The following is a 9,786-nucleotide window of genomic DNA, read 5'->3' on the forward strand; positions in this document are numbered from 1 at the left end:
GTGCAACGCAGGTAGATCCAGAGGTAGATACAGAAGAACAGATCACTTATAGGAAGTCTGAAAAACACTTTCAGTAGAAGATCTACTATAAATAAATAAAAAACTCCCATAGAAGAGAACTTCTGTCCAATATTCTATTGTCTCTGGTGGGGCAGGTAACATACTGGGTGTATGTTGGTAGAACAGAAGAGGGAGAAGCGTGGTTAAAGTCACCAGAGATGAGGAAGAGAGCCTGTGGATGCTGTGTTTGCAGCTACAAGTGCAGGAGAGCAGTGCTTCACAAGCATATTCAGCATTGGCAGACGGGGCCACATAGACTGCGATCAAAATCACATGTGAGAACTTCCAGGGCAGATAATATGGCCTCATGCCAATAGCCAATAGTTCAATATCCTTGTTACATAGCTGCTCCCTCACTGTGCAGTGTTCGGGTTTGGACCAGCTCGTGTTCACATACACCGCCAGACCTCCACCTCTTTTCTTCAAGCATTCTCTCGTTCTGTCCGCCCGCAGCAGATGAAAATTGTCCAAACCTACAATAGAGTCTGGCATTTCTGCTGTTAACCAGGTCTCTGTGAAAGAAATATATGAGATCTTCTACTGAAAGTGTTTTTAAACTTCCTATAAGTGATCTGTTCTTTTTCTCTGTATCTACCTGCGTTGCAACAATGAAATTTCCCCATGTGGGACAATAAAGAAATATCTTATCTAATACTGTCATACCCATGTGCAATACTGACATACCCATGTGCAATACTGACATACCCATGTGCAATACTGACATACCCATGTGCAATACTGTCATACCCATGTGCAATACTGTCATACCCATGTGCAATACTGACATACCCATGTGCAATACTGTCATACCATGTGCAATAGGCAAGTTTATTTGTAGAGCACATTTCATACACAAGGCAATTCAAAGCTTCACAGCAGGAAAAATGCATTCAAATCACAAAGAAATTACAGAAACAGAAATACAATAAAATTAACTAAATTAAAAATTATCAATCCAACTGATTTTCTAAACTAATAAAATCACAAACAAAAGAGAAGAGTGCAAAGAAAAAATCCTTTCAGTCATATGCGCAGCTAAACAAAACTGTTTTTCGCTTTAGATTTGAACATTGTCAGAGTTGAACCTGTCTCACATCTTCAGGAAGACTGTTCTAGATGACTGACTCTGGCACCAGCAGGAGGCCGCTCCATGTTTAGTCCTGACTCTGGCACCAGCAGGAGGCCGCTCCATGTTTAGTCCTGACTCTGGCACCAGCAGGAGGCCGGTCCATGTTTAGTCCTGACTCTGGCACCAGCAGGAGGCCGGTCCATGTTTAGTCCTGACTCTGGCACCAGCAGGAGGCCGGTCCATGTTTAGTCCTGACTCTGGCACCAGCAGGAGGCCGGTCCATGTTTAGTCCTGACTCTGGCACCAGCAGGAGGCCGGTCCATGTTTAGTCCTGACTCTGGCACCAGCAGGAGGCCGGTCCATGTTTAGTCCTGACTCTGGCACCAGCAGGAGGCCGGTCCATGTTTAGTCCTGACTCTGGCACCAGCAGGAGGCCGGTCCATGTTTAGTCCTGACTCTGGCACCAGCAGGAGGCCGGTCCATGTTTAGTCCTGACTCTGGCACCAGCAGGAGGCCGGTCCATGTTTAGTCCTGACTCTGGCACCAGCAGGAGGCCGGTCCATGTTTAGTCCTGACTCTGGCACCAGCAGGAGGCCGGTCCATGTTTAGTCCTGACTCTGGGCACCAGCAGGAGGCCGGTCCATGTTTAGTCCTGACTCTGGCACCAGCAGGAGGCCGGTCCATGTTTAGTCCTGACTCTGGCACCAGCAGGAGGCCGGTCCATGTTTAGTCCTGACTCTGGCACCAGCAGGAGGCCGGTCCATGTTTTGTCCTGACTCTGGCACCAGCAGGAGGCCGGTCCCTGAGGTCCTCAGAGTCCGAGATGGTTCATATGGCACTAACATATCCAAGATGTACTTTGATGCTAGGCCATGGAGAGACTTGTACACAAGCAGAGCTGCTTTAAAGTCTCTTCTCTGAGCCACAGGGGGCAGTGCAGAGACCTGAGAACAGGACTAATGTGATCATACTTCCTGGTTCTGGTCAGGACCCGAGCAGCAGCGTTCTGGATGTACTGCAGCTGTTTTCCACCTGTAAACTTAGAAAGGTTCACAGCTGTTGATCAAGCAGAGATAACTTCAGCCATTATGTCCTCTAAAAGCTCCACTTGTGTCCTAGACCCCATTCCAAGCTCCTCAAAGACATTCTTCCCCTAATTATAGACCCTATTCTTAATATAATAAATACTTCACTCGAAAGTGGCTATGTTCCACAGTCCTTCAAACATGCAGTCATTAAACCTCTTCTGAAAAAGCCTCATCTAGATCCCGACCTATTGGTAAACTACAGACCTATTTCAAATCTTCCCTTCGTCTCTAAAATCCTTGAAAAAGTTGTAGTAAAACAGCTTTGTCGCCACCTGCAGCAGGGTTCAGAGCCCACCACAGCAGGGTTCAGAGCCCACCACAGCAGGGTTCAGAGCCCACCACAGCAGGGTTCAGAGCCCACCACAGCAGGGTTCAGAGCCCACCACAGCAGGGTTCAGAGCCCACCACAGCAGGGTTCACAGCCCACCACAACAGGGTTCAGAGCCCACCACAGCAGGGTTCAGAGCCCACCACAGCAGGGTTCAGAGCCCACCACAGCACTGAAACTGCACTAGTTAAAGTCACAAATGATTTGTTATTAGCCGCTGATGATGGACTGGTCTCAGTCCTGGTTCTGTTGGACCTCAGCGTTTGACCATCGACCACAACATTCTACTGCAGAGGTTAGAATGTGATGTAGGTGTTGGAGGCCCCGCCCTCAGAGGCCCCGCCCTCAGAGGCCCCGCCCTCAGCTGGTTTAAATCCTATCTATCTGATAGGTTCCAATTTGTTAATGTAAACCAGAGCTCCTCACCTGCTCTAAAGTAATTTACGGTGTGCCACAGGGATCAGTACTCGGTCCAATTCTGTTTACTCTTTATATGCTGCCATTAGGTCACATGATCAGGTCACATGACATTAACTTCCACTGCTCTGCAGACGACACTCAGCTGTATTTATCAATGAAACCTGATCAGAGCGATCAAGTAGACAGACTTAGTACTTGTGTGAAGGAGATAAAAACCTGGATGACACTAAACTACCTGCTTCTTAACCCTGAAAAAACCGAGGTCATTGTGCTTGGCCCTAAGCATCTACGAGACTCTCTATCTGAGCAGATAGTCACACTGGACAATGTCAGTGTAGCCTCCAGTTCTACTGTAAGAAACCTCAGTCTTATTTGACCAGGAGCTCTCATTTAAAGCTCATATAAATCAAGCTTGTAAAACAGCCTATTTCCATTTGCGCAACAAGAGCCAAAATCAGAAGAATCCTGCCTAAAAGTGATGCCGAAAAACTTATCCATGCATTTGTAACGACTAGATTAGACTACTGTAACTCCTGCTCACAGCGTGTCCTAAAAGCTCCATAAAAAGCTTTCAACTGGTTCAAAATGCAGCAGCAAGATTACTAACAGGAACTAAAAGAAGAGAGCACATTACGCCAGTGCTGAAGTCTCTTCACTGGCTCCCCGTCGAGTCTAGAATCAAATTTAAAATTCTACTCTTGACCTACAAAGCCATAAATGACATGGCCCCATCCTACCTCAAAGATGCTATAGAACCATATCATCCAATCAGAGCTCTTCGCTCTCAGAATGCTGGCCTTCTGGTGGTGCCAAGAGTCTCTAAAAGTACTGTAGGAGGTAGAGCGTTTAGCTCCCAAGCTCCTGTGTTATGGAATCAGCTCCCGACCCATGTTAAATATGCTGACACAGTCTCTTCATTTAAGTCCAGGCTTAAAACGTTCCTCTTCGAAATCGCTTACGGTCAGACTAGTTAGGAACAGAAACATAAACCCACAGCTTCAGCTACGCTGCCCTAGGAGTAACTATGCTGGGGGAAGTATGACAGCTTGAGCACTATCCTCTTCTTCTTCTGACTACTTATGCTATCAAACAATATTTATTTTTTGATTCCACTTGCAAACTGTTCACCGCCTTCTTTTCTTTCTCTCACTCCTGAGGACCTGTGGACCCAGATGCCCCTCCCCTGGTGAAGTGGTCCCTGCCCTGTGTGGACGGTCCCTCATCTGCCTGAAGAGTGGCTCCAGTTCGCCTCAGACGGTCCCTCTTCTGCCTGAAGAGTGGCTCCAGCTCCAGTCTCCGTCTGTCCGTCTGTGAGAGTCAGATCTCTCCTTCACTGGAACTCCTCCAGGTTTCTACGCTTTTTTCCCAAAGAGGTTTTTTTGTAGTTTTTCCTGGCCGAGAAGGAGAGTCTAAGGACAGAGGACCCTGGGACATCGTCCCTCGCCACCACAGACATTGTCTGACTTCATCGCCACCACAGACATTGTTGATTCATTTCTCCCTGTGGCCCTCAGAGGCAACTGTTGTTGTGATTTTGGGCCTTACAAAAATAAATTGATTTGATTTGATTTGGTTTTACAGCTCGTTTGGAGAGACCAGTGAGCAGGCCGTTACAGTAGTCTAATCTACTGGAGACAAACGCGTGGATAAGTCTCTCTAAATCTGGTTTTGACAGTATATTTTTGATTTTGGCAATGTTTTTTAGATGGTAAAAAGCTGCTGATGTTATTGATTTGACGTGGCTATTAAAGTTCAAGTCAATACTATCATACCCATGTGCAATACTGACATACCCATGTGCAATACTGACATACCCATGTGCAATACTGACATACCCATGTGCAATACTGTCATACCCATGTGCAATACTGCCATACCCATGTGCAATACTGACATACCCATGTGCAATACTGACATACCCATGTGCAATACTGTCATACCCATGTGCAATACTGTCATACCCATGTGCAATACTGACATACCCATGTGCAATACTGTCATACCCATGTGCAATACTTTCATACCCATGTGCAATACTGACATACCCGTGTGCAATACTGTCATACCCATGTGCAATACTGACATACCCATGTGCAATACTGTCATACCCTTGTGCAATACTGACATACCCGTGTGCCATACTGTCATACCCATGTGCAATACTGACATACCCATGTGCAATACTGTCATACCCATGTGCAATACTGCCATACACATGTGCAATACTGACATACCATGTGCAATACTGTCATACCCATGTGCAATACTGACATACCCATGTGCAATACTGTCATACCCATGTGCAATACTGCCATACACATGTGCAATACTGCCATACACATGTGCAATACTGACACACCCATGTGCAATACTGACATACCCATGTGCAATACTGACATATTCATGTGCAATACTGTCATATTAATGTGCAATACTATCATACCCATGTGCAATACTGACATACCCATGTGCAATACTGACATACCCATGTGCAATACTGTCATACCCATGTGCAATACTGTCATACCCATGTGCAATACTGACATACCCATGTGCAATACTGACATACCCATGTGCAATACTGTCATACCCATGTGCAATACTGACATACCCATGTGCAATACTGTCATACCCATGTGCAATACTGTCATACCCATGTGCAATACTGTCATACCCATGTGCAATACTGACATACCCATGTGCAATACTGTCATACCCATGTGCAATACTGTCATACCCATGTGCAATACTGTCATACCCATGTGCAATACTGTCATACCCATGTGCAATACTGCCATAGCCATGTGCAATACTTTCATACCCATGTGCAATACTGACATACCCGTGTGCAATACTGTCATACCCATGTGCAATACTGACATACCCATGTGCAATACTGTCATACCCATGTGCAATACTGACATACCCGTGTGCCATACTGTCATACCCATGTGCAATACTGACATACCCATGTGCAATACTGTCATACCCATGTGCAATACTGCCATACACATGTGCAATACTGACATACCATGTGCAATACTGTCATACCCATGTGCAATACTGACATACCCATGTGCAATACTGTCATACCCATGTGCAATACTGACATACCCATGTGCAATACTGTCATACCCATGTGCAATACTGACATACCCGTGTGCCATACTGTCATACCCATGTGCAATACTGACATACCCATGTGCAATACTGTCATACCCATGTGCAATACTGCCATACACATGTGCAATACTGACATACCATGTGCAATACTGTCATACCCATGTGCAATACTGACATACCCATGTGCAATACTGTCATACCCATGTGCAATACTGTCATACACATGTGCAATACTGCCATATTAATGTGCAATACTATCATACCCATGTGCAATACTGACATACCCATGTGCAATACTGACATACCCATGTGCAATACTGTCATACCCATGTGCAATACTGTCATACCCATGTGCAATACTGACATACCCATGTGCAATACTGTCATACCCATGTGCAATACTGACATACCCATGTGCAATACTGTCATACCCATGTGCAATACTGTCATACCCATGTGCAATACTGTCATACCCATGTGCAATACTGACATACCCATGTGCAATACTGTCATACCCATGTGCAATACTGTCATACCCATGTGCAATACTGTCATACCCATGTGCAATACTGACATACCCATGTGCAATACTGTCATACCCATGTGCAATACTGTCATACCCATGTGCAATACTGTCATACCCATGTGCAATACTGTCATACCCATGTGCAATACTGTCATACACATGTGCAATACTGTCATACCCATGTGCAATACTGTCATACCCATGTGCAATACTGACATACTGTTGTGGAAACTAAACTGTAACAAATGACAAAGAAAATGAGGCAAAATATAACCAAGTCATCTTGTTCAAAAGTGGTTCTTTATTTTAGCCGTGGACAGCCACATGTCTCTCACAGCCACATGTCTCTCACAGACACATGTCTCTCACAGCCACATGTCTCTCACAGCCACATGTCTCTCACTGACACATGTCTCTCACAGCCACATGTCTCACACAGACACATGTCTCTCACAGCCACATGTCTCTCACAGCCACATGTCTCTCACAGCCACATGTCTCTCACAGCCACATGTCTCTCACAGCCACATGTCTCTCACAGCCACATGTCTCTCACAGCCACATGTCTCTCACAGCCACATGTCTCTCCCTGACACATGTCTCTCACAGACACATGTCTCTCACAGCCACATGTCTCTCACAGCCACATGTCTCTCACAGCCACATGTCTCTCACAGCCACATGTCTCTCCCTGACACATGTCTCTCACAGACACATGTCTCTCACTGACACATGTCTCTCACAGCCACATGTCTCTCACAGACACATGTCTCTCACAGACACATGTCTTTCTGTCCATCCTGATCTGACCAGAGCAAACATTAAGTTCAGCTTATTAAGGCACAACAGGTGCCACATATGCACAAAACCAGTCTAAACATATTGCAGAAAAACACACTCAATGTTCTACCTCATGTGAGACATCCTCTGACCTCTGAACTCTGACCTCTGATCTGCAGCTTCAGTCCGTGTTCAGAGTCTGCAGAGCCATAATAAGTGTGACCCGGATGTTACACATATGTTGACCTGATGTAACCATGTGCAATACCTGTAAATAAGAGTGTTCTATTTTGTTTTTATTCTGTTTACTTACCTGCTAATAGTATTACCTATTACCTAGTCTTGTGCTAGCTATTTTTACTTTATTTTATTCTATTATCATTATTTTATTATTATTATCTTATTTTTTATCTTTATCTTTTTATTTTTCATTTATCTATTTTATTTACCAAGAGTTCTATTAAGAGTGCGTTTTTTTTAAACTTCCTATAATCTGTCCTTTCCTCCTGTTCTACTGCGTTGTAACAACGAAATTTCCCCTTGTGTGCATATTAAAGCCTTCAGGTCAGGGAACAAGGAGGAGCTGAGGACTGTGCAGAAGGAGCTGAGGAGGAAGATCAGGCAGGCTGAGGCCGGCTACAAGAGGAGGATGGAGGAGCAGCTGCAGCAAAAGAACATTCAGGGAGTGTGGAGGAGCCTGAAAACCATCTCGGGCTTCAAAATCCCCCCTGCCCAGACAGAGGGGGATCTACAGTGGGTGAATGATTTAAATGCTCACTTCTTGAGGTTTGATCGGTCACCCGCCCCTCCCCCTGCACAGCTGCATGCTCCCTCTTCCACAGCTGGACAATGCCCTGCATCTGTTCCTCTTCGCTTATCTGCCCCGGACCATCAGCTCCCCACTTCGCCTGGACTCACTCATCCCCCCAGCACACGGTCCCCCTGCCAACCACTGACTGTCACAGCAGCACAGGTGAGGAGTGAGCTGAAGAGGATTAAAGTGAGGAAGGAGCAGGATCTGAGGCATCAGCCCCAGGCTCCTTAAGTCCTGCAGATGAACTGTGTGGAGTTATGGAACATGTCTTCAACATGAGCCTGAAGCTGAGGGTGGTACCACAGGTCTGGAAGACCTCCTGTCTGGTACCACAGGTCTGAAGACCTCCTGTCTGGTACCACAGGTCTGAAGACCTCCTGTCTGGTACCTGTGCCTAAGACACCGCGCCCCAAAGACCTCAACAGCTTCAGGCCAGTGTCTCTCACGTCCCACCTGATGAAGACACTGGAGCGGCTAGTCCTGGACCACCTCCGCTCCACCGTGAGCTCAGCCATGGACCCGCTGCAGTTTGCATATCGGTCTGGCATCGGAGTGGAGGACGCCGTCATCTCCCTGCTGCACCGCTCTCTCTCTCACCTGGAAAAGCCTGGCAGCTCTGTGAGGATTCTGTTCTGGTGTAGCAGTGATCTCACACTCAAGCGACTCATGAGCCCTAAAACTAACAATGCATGTCACTCATTTGAAAGCCTTATGCTGTCAATCACATGTCCAAATATGAAAAACCATAAAGGAGTTTTGTTCATAGTTTTCTCTCGACCTCCTGGTCCCTACTCAGAGTTTTTAACAGAGTTTTCTGACTTTATATCAAACTTAGTGTTAGCCTGGGATAAAATAGTTATAGCTGGAGACTTTAATATCCACGTGAACATGAGTGATGACGCTCTCAGTAATGCCTTCAGCGCCTTGTTAGACAGCATTGGTTTCACTCAGAATGTAAATAAACCGACTCACACTCACAAGAACACTCTGGATCTTGTCCTAACGTATGGAACAGAGATTAGTGACCTCATTGTCCTCCCTCAAAACCCTGTATTGTCAGATCATTTCATAATTACCTTTCAGTTTATTCTTAAAGATCATCCAGTCCCACAAAATAAAGTTATAATGAAAAGAACAATATCTGAAAAATCTATCTCAAAATTCAAAGAAATAATAGAGCCAATATTCAGTGACATGTCATGTGATCATGTCATGTGATCATGTCATGTGATCGTGTCATGTGATCGTGTCATGTGATCATGTCATGTGATCGTGTCATGTGATCATGTCATGTGATCCTGCTGAGAACAGTTTTAGTCCCAGTTTAAGTGATCAATGTGTCGACTTGACCATGAATTCTCTGAAGTCTGCTCTCGATGCTGCAGCTCTGTTAAAACAGAAGGTCATTAGGTCAAAGCGCCTCCTCCTGGTACAACCAAGAACTGCGTTCACATAAACAAAGTTAGAAAGTTAGAGGGATTATTTTGTCGCTCTCTCACAGAAGAATCCCTAAAAGCAGGAAAAGTTGCTCCTGTCCTGTCAGCAGCTCTGTGTGAGGCCAGAACCAGATATTATTCA

The sequence above is a fragment of the Eucyclogobius newberryi genome, unplaced genomic scaffold (assembly GCF_026437365.1).
Source record: "Eucyclogobius newberryi isolate DKJ021-1_F unplaced genomic scaffold, fEucNew1.0.hap1 SCAF_6, whole genome shotgun sequence".
Classification (NCBI taxonomy): Eukaryota; Metazoa; Chordata; class Actinopteri; order Gobiiformes; family Gobiidae; genus Eucyclogobius; species Eucyclogobius newberryi.